The sequence below is a fragment of the Lactuca sativa genome, chromosome 5, assembly GCF_002870075.4.
Source record: "Lactuca sativa cultivar Salinas chromosome 5, Lsat_Salinas_v11, whole genome shotgun sequence".
Lineage (NCBI taxonomy): Eukaryota > Viridiplantae > Streptophyta > Magnoliopsida > Asterales > Asteraceae > Lactuca > Lactuca sativa.
Window position 1 is genome coordinate 348,112,750 of NC_056627.2, and position 15,757 is coordinate 348,128,506.

Here is a 15,757-nt window from a genome sequence, read left to right on the forward strand (position 1 = left end):
TGTGATTGATAACCCGCATGCACAAGATTTTACCACTGTACACTGTTTTACCGAGTAGGACACTATAAATGGCTTTCAAAAAGGGTTTTTATATTGTTCAAGTTCTTACTTTTATAGCTTATCAAAGATTCATTTTCAAACTGATTTATAAAAGATTCCCAAAGATTTCTAAAGGTTTTCACCCCTATTTTATCGAAGAATACAAATGCGATTTCCCTGAGTAATAAAGTTTTCAAAGGTGTTCATGAATAATTTCAATTGTTAGTTACTACTGCTTCGCTTATACTTATTTTATACTCCTACTCTGTAATGCTTTCGCTTATACCTGAAGTCACTTATACCTGTTGACGCTTATACTTATTCACCCTCTCACTTAGTGATATGAGTCTACTTCACTTATACTTGATACACTCTTACTTCACCTGTGGTCATCTCCACTTCGCGATGCGCTTATACTTATTCGACACTTATACTTCACTTGCGACCGCTCTTACTTCACTTATTGCCGTCTCCACTTCGCGATGCGCTTATACTTATTCGACACTTATACTTCACTTGCGACCGCTCTTACTTCACTTATTGCCGTCTCCACTTCGCGATGTGCTTATACTTATTCGACACTTATACTTCACTTGCGACCGCTCTTACTTCACTTGTTAGACACTCCTACTTCACGAGAATCACTTTTACTCGACACCCACTCAAGCATAGTTAAATGTATTTCTGTGCTTGTGTAGACACATATAAATAATGGTTGAAGGACTTAGGAAGGTTTGTCCACCCTATTTCCTTTTCTTTGTTGAGATGTAGTCTGGTGGGATCGGATATCCATCCGAAGGTCGTTTGATTCATTAGTTATATACTATGTTTACAAGCTTAGACATACGGGTTATTTCAGCCAATTCAGTTAAGAGTCTCAACCTCTATTTTATACTTTCATTAGAAACCCACTATTGGGAAGTCTCTACCTCTAGTCCAGCACTTTCATTAGAAACCCACTATTTAGGATGCATCTTCAGGACACGGCCTTCTCCGTCGTCTAGTTGGTAACCAGAGTCTCCTGTAGAGAGAGCGGACATTGTGTGTATAGATCTATACGGGATTGACACCCCCGCACCCTGACTGCTAGCTACAGTCCACGGCTCACCAAGCCAACGGGTGACAAATGTCACATTATATAGATGCTTGTAGGGCGTCTGGAACTCTAGTCAGTATGGTTACGAGTATCATGGGTTACCTTATAATTCATGGCTTTAAGGTAACGATATTTCGTCAGCAATTTGCACTGTATACTGACGTCACTTTTCAGAGTCGTACTGTTTTGACCTTGCTAGCTGTATCTTTCATTTGATACTGTCTGGGGTCTATAGTCTCTGTTTGGACCTTGCTAGCTGTATCTTTCATTTGATACTGTCTGGGGTCTATAGTCTCTGTTTTGACCTTGCTAGCTGTATCTTTCATTTGATACTGTTTGGGGTCTGTAGTCCTTGTTTTGACCTTGCTAGCTGTATCTTTCATTTGATACTGTCTGGGGTCTATAGTCTCTGTTTGGACCTTGCTAGCTGTATCTTTCATTTGATACTGTCTGGGGTCTATAGTCTCTGTTTTGACCTTGCTAGCTGTATCTTTCATTTGATACTGTCTGGGGTCTGTAGTCCTTGTTTTGACCTTGCGAGATGTACTTTTCTTTTGGTATCGTCTTCGGTCTATATTCACTGTTTTAGACCTTACTACCTGTACCTTTCACCTAGTACCTTCTGGGGTCTGTGTCTCCCCTTTGTTAGACTGAACCAGGCGTATCATTTGATTGATACCTTCCTGGAGTCTATGGTTCTTGCCTTAGTAAGCAGTCCTCACTGCTGAGGCGTATGAGATTCCCTGATGTCGTTTGTTTTCCTCAATATTCAAATTTAGTATTTTGATAATGATAAGCAACTTAGGGAAAACTACTTTTTACCACTCATCACTGACCAATCTTGGTAGAAGGCTGCTTTATTTAAAGAAAATATAGGATTTTCTGGAAAAGACTCTAATACACTGAAACCTCTTAAACTATTTCTTTATTAAGTTATTTGAATGAAATGTCACTAAATGCTTATGAACTCACCAGCATTTGTGAAAATGCTGATACTCGCTTTTCAAATAACTTGTAATCTCAGGTCAGCAATTAGACAGGTACATCACCGGAGCTGCTGATGAAGATGGCTTAATACCTTGCTGTACTTATTATATTAAATGTATACTGTGATAATATGTAATGTAACCATGTAAAATTATTACTATTAATGCAATGTTTTGTTGTACTTTGATTACTATATTCATGTGTTGTGATACTTGACATGACGTCATCCACCCCAGAACGTTTCCGCCGTTCCGGTTTTGGGGTGTGACAGATTGGTATCAGAGCATTGTTTATAGTGAGCTAAGTATATCAATTCATAAAAGATATACAGCCTATAAATACAATGGGATAAAACACTCTGACCAAGAATTATACTTTAAAATATAACCATATTTTACCAAAGTATAATAACATCCAGAATCTAAACACTCGAACAAAAGTATCACAAGAAGAACAATAATAAAAGTTTTCGGATGTTGAGCACTACAGTCAAACCTGGGCAGTTATGTAATCGTAAGCTGGGATAAATGTAACCTGATCAACTACATTTATCCGAGATACGATGAACGTGTGCTCGGGAGTGATAGTGGTGTGCAACAGGTCTGAAACTTACCAACTAGGAATGCTAGAGCCAAACATAAAGTTAAAATACTATGGGAGTATTTTAGAACGCTAAAAGATCTACACAAATCCCAGAATCATAATCAGAAGATAAGACTCAATCAAGAATTAAAATACCATGGGGGTATTTTAAAATCTATAAACAACCCTGCGTGAATAACTAAAAAGATCCTTATTGATATACCTACAACTACAGAGGGTGTACTCCCAAGGCTATATATAATAAGGACCCCATAGGCTGAGAATGTGTGGTTTCGCTCTGTTTCCTTTTCCTCGTTGGGATGTGGTTCTAGAGTAGTATCACATATTCGAAGGCCCATCGGATCTAAGCTATGTATGATTTGTACACCCTATGTAATCGTAGTAGGACTCGATATGGATCATACAGTGAAATGTTAATAATCCCTTAGGATTCTTTAGACATTTCCATTCTCGCGCGAACCCTGTAGAAAACCCTACCCACTTCAGTGCTTGACAGAAGAGTTAATTCCGACCCCGAGGAGATTCATTGAGAAGATTTCCTGTTCGGAAATGAATGAACTGGGTCGAGACTATTGAATGCACCAAGTGCCCATATTCTCTTAGGGACAGTGGTGAGAGATTCGCCTAAACTTCGGAGATTCCCAGTCATCCAGCATGAAGTGATGACACCCACAGTTGGAATCAGAAGGAAGGCGGAGTAGAAATTCGATATGTCCATGAGAGAAGAGAACCCTAGGAAACCACTCGAAGGAAGCCAACGCCGATTCCAGTCAAAGATACGAGGCAGACCGAGGGGGCCAGTACATGGAACCCGGGAATTGTCTTTTCCTCGTATTCGTCACGATAATTCACCCTTAAAATAATGCAGTTTAGTGAGTTAGTGGTTACACTACTCACGCTATGTGTTAGGTAAATCGTTGTTTCCCGTTGCCAGATACACGATTAGGGCGGATCCCCGCATCTCTATTGAGAAAATTTTAGCTATCTGCCCTTGTGAGCCTCTCTTTCCACGATTTCGTTCCGAACCATTCTCAATTCTCTCCAGGCCGGAGAGTGAAACCTTTCCCAGTATAAAGGTAACTTAGTAGGAACGACTCGCATCTTATGGCCTTTTTCCGATACTCATACTCTTACCTTGATTACCAGGACTACATCATAGGGATGTAGGTCGACACTCAGACAACCAGTACCCGAGGCACGGGAAAAATTTATGCCTAATACGTTCAGGACAAAAATGTCCAGGGTTAACCATCGTCTCTCATTACCTTGTATTCCTTTCCGTGTAGGAAAAACCATGCCACCGAAGAAGCGTAACCAATCCGCAAGCAAGAAACCTGCCCTCTTATTCGATGAAGCTACGTTCCAAGCTGCAGTCTCAGCAGCCGTAGCAGCCATCATGGCTCACTTGAATGTTAACAACGCCAATGTTAGCGAGGGCCCTGTCGGGATTTCCAATCCTGGCAATGGACGGCAGCAACCCACTCTTCCACACTCAGCCACCCAAGAACCTCCACTGAACCCACTAAAGAGAAAACTCAAGTTAGAGGAGGGAAGTATCTCGGCTCCAGGACCTTCCGAAGGGCAACGAGCTGAGGCAGTCGATGCCCCTGTAAATCCTTCCCTCCCGACCTCAAGAAGACCATACCTAGGAGACCTTCCCCACTGCAGCAAGTGCAACTACCATCATCATGGTACCTGCCGGGAACTCTATTGTGCTAGGTGCCACATGCTGGGGCATACTGCTCGCGTCTGCAGAACCCCGGTTGAGTTCATTACATCAACCACCAATGTGGCGACCCGTAAAGTTTGCCACCTATGTGGTAAAATGGGACGCTTCAAGAAGGACTGCCCAAACGAAGAGAAAGACAAAGACACAGACACAGAAGGAGCCTGACACTACTGCTTAGGGAGAAACAGCAAGGAACTCGTTAGATTTTTGGTACGTCTCTCGATCCCGGATAACTAAGCTAAGAACAATAAAAGACTAATTCAAATATAAATTCTTTCCAGTAAGGCGAAAGTCGCAGCACTGTTTTAAAATTTAAAATTCATTAGGTAAAACTATAGTGGCTAAACATATACGTTACGGCCATGTATACTTAAGATGGACAGACCTAGAGTGAGTGAATGCCGCCTCATTTCCTGTTCCTCGTTTGGTTGTGGATTTAGGGCGGGGTCGCTCAGTCAACAGTCCTCCCCACCTTAAATATACATGACTAGTATATCTGAGGCGATTATAGAAATGCCTCGCGAGAATCCATTCAAGAGAAGATACTCTATTCGGAAGCACTTAGAACTCTCTATAGTTCTGCGTCGACTCTAATCGGTCCAAGTATCCGCGGTAGTGATACATAGGACGAAACCCCGAGACGTATAGAAGTTGTGTGCCTGTTCGGCACATGACTCTATCGATCTTCATTATACATCATGTCGGAGTGTGTTAACTTCGGCGACTCTATTGATCATGGTTTGACTTCGTGCAACCATGTGTACGCCCTTAGTGCTGTGCAAAAAGAACTTTCTCCGAAGCCTTGTCGGCAAATAAAGGTCCTCCCGAACCTAAACCTAACACAAATAATCAAACCTAATGCGATCCGTCAACCGTCTCTCTTATTTCACACCTCCCGAAGTACCCAGGAGAGGGTACCGTACGCTGTTGACCGACCCCTCGTAGTCAGATGAACGTCGAAGCGAAGAACACTGCAGATACTCTAGAAGACGACAACCAGCCGGAGCATACTCCGTAGATTCTCCTGAGTGACCCTTCTCACCTCACACATCAGGTTCGTGAACCCAGAGAATAGAACTCATGAGGCTGGCCACTATGACCAGGTATACTGCTGGCATCCATCAAGTATTGGCAGTTAATCCAAGCATGAGTTCTACCATGAACCTCTTCGCAAAACACTTTCACCCCATTCGATAACATAGGAGCAGAAATCAAGAGAACTACTGCGGATTGAGCTAGTAAAGTTCCGAGTGAAGAGACCCTATATCCACTAGATTTGACTTAGACCGAGAAAACTCAGAACCTTCGGGAGAGTAGTTGCGGTAGCTGCTCGCACTACTCATGCACCTTGTCCACCCAGTTATAGACCAGTGGTGCTTATCATCCTCCACCCTCTCGCAAGGAGGAAATCATCGTCGCCCTGTAGACGATAGACTTCATTCTCCGAAGTGAACACTAGGATACCGAGAACCACAGGGAAACCTTCGCAGCCAAGAATACTTGGTCAAGTGCGAAGGTAGTTGCGTTAAATCTCATGACCCGGATCCCGAAGAGATTATAGACTCGACACCAGCCTTGGTGTTAGTCGAGGGATTATGCAGGAGCACGCACTTTCCACACTAGAATAAACCACAGTCTTAGAGATTCCTTGGACTATTAGGTGTTCCACGAATACTATTTCGCGCAGAGATAGTAGAACCACCTCCCGAGATAGTCCAACACTCGTCTGGTGAAACCCTATCTCCCCGACCCTCAGGGTTTCCGTATCTCAAGGTTCATTAGTGCAGGTCCATGTTGCACAAGCTTGAGATAGACACTCTACAGCAAACTGATAACCATAGTCACGCAACCCACTCGACGATCTAGAATGTCCCCGTCAACTAGTTGGCAGAAAAACCCGAAACTGAAGACCACTTGAGATTCCTAAGAACCAACCCGAAGGACTACACTACCCGTACGAGAGAGAACGTTAGGAACTTCGAAATGGCGATCACGCCAATGATGATCTTGCCATAGAAGTACACTATGTTCTAAGTACTGAAAGGCTCTAACCTTCCGAGAGCGTACGACCATCCGAGAATACTCATGGAGACATGGTCCAACCCTTTTCAGGGCGCTACTACCTTCGGATATGCCACAAGATTCACACCCGATCGATCCACTTCTTAGACTTGATATGTGAGTTCCCGACAACACTCTTCGTGTCTCACTCATCTTGATAGAATCCATCAAGAAACCTGACTTCTTAGATACACCAGTCGGAACCCGCTAGCTACACTAGACGGAATCCGCATCCCGTATGTGAAGGTCTGTGAGAGTGACAAACACAGACTAGAGATCACTTGGGATTGTGAGGACAATCGCATAGGAAGTAGCCTCTTACCTCTACTTGGCCACTCATACCTACTTCCTTGCCTAGACTTGAATTTCGGGACGAAATTCCCTCTAACGGGGGGATGATGTGACAATCCAAGTTGTCCCGTTACATTTCCCCGTTACCGTTAACGGAATATTCCACTGTATAAAAGTTCCGTTAATTAAAGGGCGTCAGTTTAATAAACATTTCCATTTGATTACCTTTAACATGCCGTTAAGTCGTGATGAAAGGAAATAAAAACACAGGACACACATTTTCATTCAATTGGAAATTGTCAAGTTTTATTATTACGACCACTAAATCGGGTGCGACCAAAAGCCCTGTTTAACGGCAGTAACGGGTAAAATTCCACTGAGCCCCGACTGTGAAACCTATATATGGGTGAGTGGAGTCCAGTGGAGACTTTTTACACTCTCTCTCTCTAAACTCTCTCTCTAGACCCGTTTTCGCCCCAAATTCGTAACCAAACGCTTCCAAATTGTAAGTCCGCTTACCCTAGCGTATTCTAAACGTATTGAATCATGTTTATAGCCCAAAAATCATCCAAGAAAGCATGGTATAAGGAGTTTACGGCCCAGGAACATTCTAGGGCCGTAAACCCCTAAAATGGTGCCAACCATGCCTCTAAACTTGTCCATAAGCTTGGAAATAATTAGGGGATATAGCCTAGGGGTGTTTAAACATTAAAATGCATGATTTTAGGACTCAAACAAGAGTTTACAACCCAAGCACAAGCTTAGGCAGTAAACTCCTCAAAATCATGTCAAAAGTGCCCCAAAACACTCCCAAACTCATCCTAGGGCTTATTACATAACTTAGGGACTTATCCTCTTGAGTTTAGACCCTTGAAACACTCCAAAATGATTTAATGAAAGGAGTTTACGGCCTAGACATGGTCAAGGCCGTAAACACCCTAATTCATGCCCAAAATTGTAGTTTTTGCCCCCCAAATGACCATAGGCTATTTCTATAAAATGCTAGAAAGGAATTAAGGGCTTAAACACAAGGAAAATGAGGGATTTCTTGGAGTTTATGGCCCAAGAATTATCTAGGCCGTAAACTCCCCAAAACCCCCTCAAATGTTGGTTTTAATCACCCAAAATAGCATCAAACTTCATAAGAAAATTCTAGGAAGGCAATAGGGGCTTAAAACTTCACTAAACTCAAAGATTGAGAGTTTACGGCCGTAAACTCCCTTGGGAGAGTTCCTAGGCCGTAAACTCCCATAACATACCCTTAGAGGCCTCAAACCCACTCATGCCTTTGAGGAAAAGTGCTTGGAATAATTCTATGAACAAGCTAGAAGCATCAAACACCCAAGAATATGACCTTGGGAGTTTACGGCCGTAAACTCCCTTAGGTTGGGCCGTAAACTCCTTGTTTGGTCCATGTTGTTGTTTTAAATCTATTTACACACTTGATATGTGAGTATAGCAAAGTCCCACAACTAATAGGAGACCCTTAGCACCCTTAAACGCTACCAGGGACCCCAAACACTCAACCAAAAGTGTTTTCCACTCCTATGAGTGTGTATAATTGTTTAATTAGTATATTATATGCTAATTGTATGTGAACATATGTTATCATATGTTAAAATAGGTCCTTGTGTGTGTTCAAGTCCTTGCGTGACCCCGAACGCCCAAACGACACTTTCGTCGGACCTACTTACACCAGGTGAGTTCATACCCCTGAATGAACCTTTTTAAATGCTTTTAAATGTTTTATAGGGTGGATTACAAGTTAAACATGCCAGTTATCATGTCAATCACATGTGATTGATAACCCGCATGCACAAGATTTTACCACTGTACACTGTTTTACCGAGTAGGACACTATAAATGGCTTTCAAAAAGGGTTTTTATATTGTTCAAGTTCTTACTTTTATAGCTTATCAAAGATTCATTTTCAAACTGATTTATAAAAGATTCCCAAAGATTTCTAAAGGTTTTCACCCCTATTTTATTGAAGAATACAAATGCGATTTCCCTGAGTAATAAAGTTTTCAAAGGTGTTCATGAATACTTTCAATTGTTAGTTACTACTGCTTTGCTTATACTTATTTTATACTCCTACTCTGTAATGCTTTCGCTTATACCTGAAGTCACTTATACCTGTTGACGCTTATACTTATTCACCCTCTCACTTAGTGATATGAGTCTACTTCACTTATACTTGATACACTCTTACTTCACCTGTGGTCATCTCCACTTCGCGATGCGCTTATACTTATTCGACACTTATACTTCACTTGCGACCGCTCTTACTTCACTTATTGCCGTCTCCACTTCGCGATGCGCTTATACTTATTCGACACTTATACTTCACTTGCGACCGCTCTTACTTCACTTATTGCCGTCTCCACTTCGCGATGTGCTTATACTTATTCGACACTTATACTTCACTTGCGACCGCTCTTACTTCACTTGTTAGACACTCCTACTTCACGAGAATCACTTTTACTCGACACCCACTCAAGCATAGTTAAATGTATTTCTGTGCTTGTGTAGACACATATAAATAATGGTTGAAGGACTTAGGAAGGTTTGTCCACCCTATTTCCTTTTCTTCGTTGAGATGTAGTCTGGTGGGATCGGATATCCATCCGAAGGTCGTTTGATTCATTAGTTATATACTATGTTTACAAGCTTAGACATACGGGTTATTTCAGCCAATTCAGTTAAGAGTCTCAACCTCTATTTTATACTTTCATTAGAAACCCACTATTGGGAAGTCTCTACCTCTAGTCCAGCACTTTCATTAGAAACCCACTATTTAGGATGCATCTTCAGGACACGGCCTTCTCCGTCGTCTAGTTGGTAACCAGAGTCTCCTGTAGAGAGAGCGGACATTGTGTGTATAGATCTATACGGGATTGACACCCCCGCACCCTGACTGCTAGCTACAGTCCACGGCTCACCAAGCCAACGGGTGACAAATGTCACATTATATAGATGCTTGTAGGGCGTCTGGAACTCTAGTCAGTATGGTTACGAGTATCCTGGGTTACCTTATAATTCATGGCTTTAAGGTAACGGTATTTCGTCAGCAATTTGCACTGTATACTGACGTCACTTTTCAGAGTCGTACTGTTTTGACCTTGCTAGCTGTATCTTTCATTTGATACTGTCTGGGGTCTATAGTCTCTGTTTGGACCTTGCTAGCTGTATCTTTCATTTGATACTGTCTGGGGTCTATAGTCTCTGTTTTGACCTTGCTAGCTGTATCTTTCATTTGATACTGTTTGGGGTCTGTAGTCCTTGTTTTGACCTTGCTAGCTGTATCTTTCATTTGATACTGTCTGGGGTCTATAGTCTCTTTTTGGACCTTGCTAGCTGTATCTTTCATTTGATACTGTCTGGGGTCTATAGTCTCTGTTTTGACCTTGCTAGCTGTATCTTTCATTTGATACTGTCTGGGGTCTGTAGTCCTTGTTTTGACCTTGCGAGATGTACTTTTCTTTTGGTATCGTCTTCGGTCTATATTCACTGTTTTAGACCTTACTACCTGTACCTTTCACCTAGTACCTTCTGGGGTCTGTGTCTCCCCTTTGTTAGACTGAACCATGCGTATCATTTGATTGATACCTTCCTGGAGTCTATGGTTCTTGCCTTAGTAAGCAGTCCTCACTGCTGAGGCGTATGATATTCCCTGATGTCGTTTGTTTTCCTCAATATTCAAATTTAGTATTTTGATAATGATAAGCAACTTAGGGAAAACTACTTTTTACCACTCATCACTGACCAATCTTGGTAGAAGGCTGCTTTATTTAAAGAAAATATAGGATTTTCTGGAAAAGACTCTAATACACTGAAACCTCTTAAACTATTTCTTTATTAAGTTATTTGAATGAAATGTCACTAAATGCTTATGAACTCACCAGCATTTGTGAAAATGCTGATACTCGCTTTTCAAATAACTTGTAATCTCAGGTCAGCAATTAGACAGGTACATCACCGGAGCTGCTGATGAAGATGGCTTAATACCTTGCTGTACTTATTATATTAAATGTATACTGTGATAATATGTAATGTAACCATGTAAAATTATTACTATTAATGCAATGTTTTGTTGTACTTTGATTACTATATTCATGTGTTGTGATACTTGACATGACGTCATCCACCCCAGAACGTTTCTGCCGTTCCGGTTTTGGGGTGTGACAAGGGGCACTATGCGAGGGATTGTCGGCAGTCAGCGCCGGTTCGTGATTTGAGGATTTGTTATCATTGTCATCAGGGTTGACATTTGAGGGTCAACTGTCCACAGCTCGTTGCAGGACCGGTGCAGGCTCCAGCACCGGCCACTTTGAGGATCACGGGTGGAGGTCAGGGTGGAGCGGAGCCCCCAAGGGCTCAGGGTCGTGCTTTTCAGCTTACAGCAGAGGAGGTTAGAGCAGTGTCGGATGCAGCCGCGGGTATGTTTCTTTCTTGATGTCTTGATTATCTTGTGATTATTGTGGAGTATTGTTTATATGTTAGTCTCATTGTGTGGTTTTCGATGTGGTATTCGTTGTTCTTTGGGAGTTATGGTATGGTCATGGGTTAGTGATGGGAAATTCGTTGGTTATCATTCATGAGGGTTATTAGTGGAAATCTGGCGTTGGTCTGAATGTCGGGTAGCATCTGCTTTCTGAGGATTGGTTAGCTGTAGATTGAGTTTCTTTCGAGCGAGATGATCAGTGTGGAAATGTGATTTTGTGAAGGTTGTTTGTGCTTGCGGGACGCAGTTCGCGTGTAAGTGTTTGTGTTGTGTAAGGTTGTTGAGGGAGGTCGGTGATGGCGACCGGTGATTGTTAATCAGTGCTATAAGTGGGGGAGAATTGGAAAATTCTCCAGAAGATCGATGAGCATGTGAGGTTGTTTAGCTATTTGGGATTCAGCAGGGTTCTGTCAGCCCAGAGCGTAGGCTGGTATGAGTAAGTGGCAGGCATGCGGGGCGGGATACAAACCTAGGGCATTTGATTGTGGATGGCCTGAGATCAGGTCGGGATCGATTATGTATGATGGAGATAGAGTTCGGAACCCCTAGAGGGCTAGAACAGTTTGCATGGGAGGGTTTCCCGGATAGATAACTCGGAGTGATGAATGTTGGTTGAGCGGTCCGGATAGACTGAAGGCCGGTAGGCGTACCAGTCAGGTCGAAGGCTCGGAGAACGGTCCAGCCAGACTGAAGGCACTGGAAAGCGGTCCAGATTGGCTGAAGGTTCTGAGAGTGGTCCAGATTGGTTGAAGGCCTGGTAAGGCGGTCCAGTCATACTGAAGACTCTACAGGTATTGTTAGATCGGTTCGAGGAAATGGATTGAGTATGTTGCGATGTGTCAGCATTAGAAGGTCTGGCCCCGGGTATTGATCTTGATTAGTGGAGATAGTGCATGGACTCGAGAGTCCTTGCGAGCAGATTCAGAGCATGTGTGTTGCATGGATAGCGGTTATGCTATAAAGGAGTGGTGTAGCGTTGGGCGAACACCGTGGCACTTGACGTAGTGATAAGGCGGCCAAGTGGATTTCCTTGGTAAGGGAAAGAGAGAGGAATGTAACTTCGAGAGGGAGTGTAAATTCATGGAAGTGAAAGCAGCAGCGCAGAGTTATGATTGGAGTGGTCAAATTGCGGTCATTGATCGGCGTGATTGCGGCAGTGGTATGGGATCACATCCGGTTTGGGATGTCTGCTAAGGTCGCGGAAGGAATTCCGCGGGTGTAGATCCAAGAGGCTCGGAAGGGATGCAGGGAGGGAGTCTTGGTCTCCCAGTGTGATTCTAATCAGGGAATTGTGTATGTAGTGGTGGTTCATCCTGGGGGATGTTTGGAGATATCGTCAGTGTGACGGGTTTTCCCAACCCGAGAGTGCTAGGGCTAGTTCAGCATGTACATGCGATTGCAAGAGGAGAACTCATGGGAGTTGCTCTGAGGCTGAAGAATGTGTCATTCTGTCAGCAGGGTGTGGAAAAAGTTGGACTCGGATCAGGAACCCGGTGGTTCAAGGTTATATCTAGCTCGTAAGAGTCAAGTGATTGTGGTGATCAGGATCGAGAAAACTGCCATGGAGTGGTACTCGGTTGTTAAGTGTGGAGCCTGATGGGTGTGGTTATTAGAGGGTAAAGCCGGTGGCCGGCTTGAGACGGTGGTCAGGACACCGCCAGAAAGGAGAAAGTGAGTTTCGGGTTTCTATGGTTGTGCTTTGAGGAACCTGGTTTGGTTAATGCCAGGTGGTGCGTTGCGGGAGTATTTCTGGAGTTGAGTTGCCGTAGGCTTCGAGGACGAAGCCTAATTTAAGTGGGGGAGAATTGTAACATCCCGGAATATCAAGAGTGAAGTTGAAGGGCTAAAAGAGTAAATTGGAAAGGGCAACTCGGCGAGTCCACGAGTGGACTCGGCGAGTAGGGTCGCGAATTTGGTCGCATGTTAAGTGGCCGAGTCGGCGAGTCGGCGGCTGGACTCGGCGAGTTGGCGCTGAGTGGAGAAAACCCTAATTTCGGAGGATGAGCCCTATATAAAGGACATTATATCCTCTCCCCAGCCTCCTTACCTTCCCTTGAAGTCCAGAAAACCCTAGAAACGCGATTGTGAAGGTTTTGAGTGCATTTGAGCCTTGGAGAAGACAATTGGAGGAAGATTTTGGAGAGTTAGGAGGCTTGGAGTAAGGGGCTTTGCTTAGATTCGGATTTCATTGCTGTTGGGGCTTCCTTTTGAGGTATTATCTCGTTCTTGGGCTGTTATTCTTCTAGATTCATTATTCTTGGAATGTATGGGAGGTTTAGCTTGGGGTATCTTGAGTTTGAAGAGTAGATCTGAGGTTGCTACCTCAGATCTGGAGTGGAGGAGGTCTAAAGGGCATTAAATTCCCTGTTCTTGAGTGATTAGTGAAGCCATCATGTCTCAAACCCTATCCCTAAAGTGTGAAATGCCTAGATCTCTTTGGATTCACGTAAAGTTTGCCACTTTACGTGATGGATGGGTTGTAGGAGGCTAGATCTACATTTTGGATCAATTGCATGGCCTAGAAGGTTCTGTTTGGGATGAGATCTAGAGGCACTCGGCGAGTCACAAAGGTGTACTCGGTGAGTTGCTTGAAGATGGTCTGGAACTCGGCGAGTTGGAAGAACAACTCGGCGAGTAGGTTGAAGATAGCCTTAGACTCGGCGAGTCTGTTCTTGGACTCGGCGAGTCTGGTCGTGAGGTCCAAGTTTCTTCTGGTTGAGCTGTGACTCGGTCAGTCAAGGGATGACTCGGTGAGTCGAGTGAGAAAGGACTCAGAGTTGCTGGACTCGGCGAGTTAAGTCGCGGATGGAGGAGATTTTGTGTATGTGGACTCGGCGAGTCATTGGGATGACTCGGCGAGTAGAGTCAGTCAGGGGTTGGCTTTGGCCAAGGGTTGACCAGTTATTTTCCAGGGGCATTTTGGTAATTTTTGAATATTGTTTTGAGTTCAGTGTCTTGGTGTTGGCCAGTGTTGGAGATCGTATCAGTGGTTGGAGTAGCTTGGGTTTATCTGTTCAGTCGACAATTTCGAGGTGAGTTATCCTCACTATATCAACAGGGTCTAAGGCACCAAGGCCGGCCCTTTATCGGATTGAGATCCGGGTATTTGTTGTTATGATATTGCTTTGATATGTTGCATCCTGGTAGCTAGGATGGTATATGTTAGAGACCTGGTTGAGGTCGGTATCCTGAGATGTAGGGTGATGCTATGCTAGTGACCGGTTAGGTCGGTATCCTGGTTAGGATGATGATATGTTATGTGATCTGTTTGATCGGTTTGTTGACTGTGAATTGTTATATGATTGTATGTTTATGTGCACATGGTTGTTTGTACTGGAGTTGGGTTGAGGCGGGTCCTACTTTGTGCTGCAGGCCAAGATACCCAGGGCGGACCGGTTGTCCCGAAGGCCCAGCGAGCGGTCCGGATAGGCTGTAGGCCCCAAGAGGGCGGGCCAGACGTGCCGAGGCTCGGAGAGTGAACCAAGCCAACTGAAGGTCCGGTGCGGGCGGACCAATTACACTGCAGACTCGATGTATATGGCTAGACTCGGAGGGTGGACCAGGTGGACTGTTGGCCGGTGCGGCGGACCAGTCACACAGTAGACCCGAAGTGCATGGTTGTTCTGTGATCGGATATGATATGGCATGATATGCGTGTATGGTATATGTGGTTGGTATTTTGGGGATATCTCACTAAGCTTTCGGGCTTACAGTTGTGGTTTTATGTTTTTCAGGTTCTTCAGGAGACTGTGGCAAGGCGAAGGCGTGATCGTACCGCTCCTCATGTTTATGTTGTGATGTGATTCTGGGAATACTTTAATTTGATTGTATTGAAAACCTTTTTGTAATAATTTAATGAAATCGGGTTGTTTTTGAAAAGTTTAAATTGGTTGAAATTTTTCGGTCGTTACAGTATGTCTAGACATGAATGGTATTGTATAGAATACATATATGTTAATAGACATAGATAAAGAATAAGTACTTAATGAGTTAAGTACTAGATTTATAGCAGAAGATATCTTGATGAAATAAAGAGATGAAATTTTCATGGGACATGTATTATGTGATGAGTCACATAATAGAGATAGAGATTTTTAGAAAGATGACTCATTTGGGAACGAGGTAGAGGTTCATTCGGGGATAAGAGTATGATTCATTTGGGAATGAGATAGAGGTTCCTTCGGGGACAAGAGTATGATTCCTTCGGGAATGAGGTGATGGTTCCTTAGGGAACATAGATAGATGATCCATTTGGGGATGCAGATAAATGATTCCTGTGGGAATAAAGATTGTGTATGGTTAGAGAAGATAAAGAAAAGGTTTCATGAGTGGAACAAGGTAATAGAGATCTTTTAAGAACTTAAAGATGATCCGTGAGGGGTTAAGAGTAAGGAATCCATGAGGGATTTAAGAGAGGAAAGAGAATGTCAGGGATCCGTGAGGAATC